Below are 3,567 nucleotides of genomic sequence, written 5' to 3'. Positions count from 1 at the left end.
TTTATTACTCAAATCGGAAAGCCAAGGTTTTAATGATTTTAAATGAATTTGGCGAAATGAGTTATGTTATTCTCTCCTAAAGACTTGGGACTCTTCCGGAAACTTTTGGTTATAAAATCCCATTGTTGGATGGGTGATTTTGAGTACTTTGAAATAAATCCTTAACTTGCCATGGTTTTGGAAGTTTTGGAAAGAGAATACCGAGAGTGGCTTTGTTTTAAAAAGGGAACTCACTTTGAGTAAATTTGGCTTATGAGCCTGAGATGATTTGAGAAATGAGATCTTTAAAGCCAAGGCTGAAAAGAGTTGAAATTTGATTTCAAAGTGAAATGGCTTGAGAAAAGTGATTTATGGCTTAAATGACGGTTTTATGAATTTGATGATGTTGAATGGTGGAAGTGCTGTTTTTTTATGGGTCGGAATGGTTGTGTATGATATTGATTTATGGCTGATTGCCGAATGAGTTATGGGCCGTATGGCTGATTATGAATTATGAATTTAAGCCGGATGGCTGAGATGGATGTCGATCCATGGCTGGGACTGAATGAATATATGCTTGAGATACCTGTGTAGTAGCAAGGGTTGTGGTTCGTCCCACTTGCTCCAGGTCCGAGACTGTGACGCATGGGTAGTAGCAGTAGTAGTGGTGATTCCACTCGCTCTAGGTTGAGCTTTTAAACACCTGCCTGGGTAGTAGCCGCAGTAGTGGTTATTCCACTGGCTCTGGGTTGAGCGGGTAGTAGCAATGGGGTTGTAGCTCAAACCTACTTGCTCCGCGATGGGTGTTTCTGTCCATGGTTAGCTACCAGGACGTGTCGGATTGGCTATATAATCAACAGATGATATCATCAACCACTAGGACAGGCATACATCATATGCATCTATGTGACATTGTTTGGGTGTGCATATTGTACGTGGTTTGCCTTTGTGATTAACTGCTAATTGTTCTACTTGCTGTAACTGTTTGTTTGTGCTTGAACTTCCTATCTATGTTTGCGTCTAGAACTCTGTTGGATTATGGTGGTTGGTTGATGGTTGGATTGTTTGGGCCTAGGGCTGTGGTTGAAATGAGATGGACCGATGATTGGTTTTGGTTTTGTGTTTTTGGTTTGGAATAGTATGAAATGATAATTTGGTTCAGCATGGTTAAACCTTTTTAAAAGGCTTTTGAGTTTTTGAGAATTGAACGGTTCGTCTTTTAGAAAAGATTCCGACTTTACTTTTATTGTAAACTGTTGTTTTTGAAAAGAGGCATAAAACGGTTATTAATCACTGGTGCGGTTATCTTCACGTATTCTATTATAGTAATTCTCAAAAACCCTCTACTGAGAACCCTTTCGAGGATGATGTTCTCACCCCTACATTTTTCTCCTTTCAGGATATGGATGCAGATGTCGCAAAGAGTTTATTTAATTATTGTTGTGATGCTCTGTATTGCTTTAGATTATTATTTATTGTACCCTCGCCTTTATCTTGATATATTCTGTAAGAGAGTTAGGAATTGTATTGGTTAATGCTTGTAATACTATTTATATATTTGGATGTAATCTTTACGAGTTTATGTAAGTTGTATAGTATCTATGGATGTACGTGATCGAATGAAGTATCTTGGGAGCGATATTGCGGTAAAAAGTTTTAAACAGGCTCATATTTTAGTATTAAATAGTATAAGTGTCGTCGTAATGTCCAAGCAATCAGAGTCGTGCAGCCGGAAGCGTGAGCTTTAGTAGTTAAGGTGTTATAATTTATATCTCACTCATTCATTTAATACAATAAATATATATAATTACATATTTATTACATCTAATATTATTCATCAATTATTCTAGCAATAATATTTTTTTTTATCATTGTCCAGATTCGACCACAACACCCAAAATATAAAAAAAATGCCGACACACAAATAAAACATACATCTCACACACACAAACTCACACACAATCAACCCAATCTAAATAGAAAAAATGAGTTTAAAATAAAAATATTTTAAATACTTTATATAATTAAAATATTAAAAATAATTGTAACCCTTTTCAATCATTACTCCTTTAAAAATCAACTATAATTTTAATATAATTAGAATTATTATTATTTTAGACATTTTTTTATATAATATTTTTTAAATTTAAAAATATGACTTATATTTTAAAAAAAATAATATCAACTATGATTTTAATGTAACTAGAATTATTATTAATAATATTGGATATGTATGGTTGCATTTCATCACTGATTAGCCGTCTCTATTCTATTAGATCTATAAACATAAATATATCAGATACTCTTCTTTTCTTAAAAATCCAACAAAAAATCAAATCCTTATAGATTTGGTAGAATTTTTTAAAAGATGAAAAATTTTTAGAAAAAAGAGTTAAATAGAGATAGAGTATCGCCTCAAAGCATAATTAAAATTCTTGGAGATCCTTGACAAAATCCAACCACCAAATAACAAATACATGATAAACCCCCTATATAGGTAGATTGCACTTAGTTAGTTTTCATTAAATAAATGCCATGCCCTTTACTTCATTCTTGGTTTAAGCATGAGGATATGCTTGGTTTAAGTGTGGGGAGGTTGATAAATCCCATTTGTAGGGTTTATCTTGTATTGATTTTAAGAGTTTTTATCACTTTTTACCTACATTTATTCAATGAAATAGCATGATTTTGTGATTGTCTCCTTATTTGTGCTTAGATGTGAAAACATACTTTTCAACCCTTAATTTGATGGTTTTAATCTCCCTTTGATTCCACTAGATACCTTGATATGTTTGTTAGTGATTTCAGATTGAAAAGGGTTAGGAATGGATCAAAGGAATGAAGAGGGAAAACATGCAAAGTAGAGAAATCATGAAAAGTCAAAGAAGTTGAACTCGCCCATGGACGCGCGCGCGCACCTGGCGCTTGCGCGCACCTGCGAATTACCCCATGGACGCGTACGCGTGATGTGCGCGTACGCGTCGGTGCTGGTTTATGATTTTTTAATGAAAACATGGCCAACGAATTCTGAAGGGTTGTGGGGCCCAATCTCAACCAACTTTGGCGCGTAAACTTCTATTTAAAGCCAAGGATTGAAGAGCAAAGGGGGATTCCATTCATTACACACTCATTATGATTAGTTTAGAGTTAGTTTTTAGAGAGAGAAGCTCTCACTTCTCTCTAGGTTTAGGATTAGAATTAGTTCTTAGATCTAGGTTTTAATCTTTTCTTTCTTCTACTTCTACCTTTCAATTCTTTGTTGTTACATTCATCTTCTTCTACTCTTTTGTTGTAATTTCCTTTATGTTGTTCTTATATTTTGTTGTAGATCTAGTATTGTTCCTTCTACATTCTTTCAATTCAATAAGAGGTAATTCATACTAAATGTGTCTTCTTTGCTTTTCTATTGTTGATCTCTTATTTTTGTAGTTGTAGATTCCTTTAATTCTTGCAATTTATGTTGTTTACTTTTATTGTCTTTTATGTGTTTGTTGAAATGCCTCTTCTAGATATAGTATAGATTTTGTTCCTCTTGACCTAGGTAGAGTAATTAGTGACACTTGAGTTATCTAATTCCTTTGTTGATTG

Source organism: Arachis duranensis, chromosome 4, assembly GCF_000817695.3.
Source record: "Arachis duranensis cultivar V14167 chromosome 4, aradu.V14167.gnm2.J7QH, whole genome shotgun sequence".
NCBI lineage: Eukaryota > Viridiplantae > Streptophyta > Magnoliopsida > Fabales > Fabaceae > Arachis > Arachis duranensis.
The sequence above is the reverse complement of the archived record's forward strand: the minus strand, read 5'-3'. Positions refer to the sequence as shown.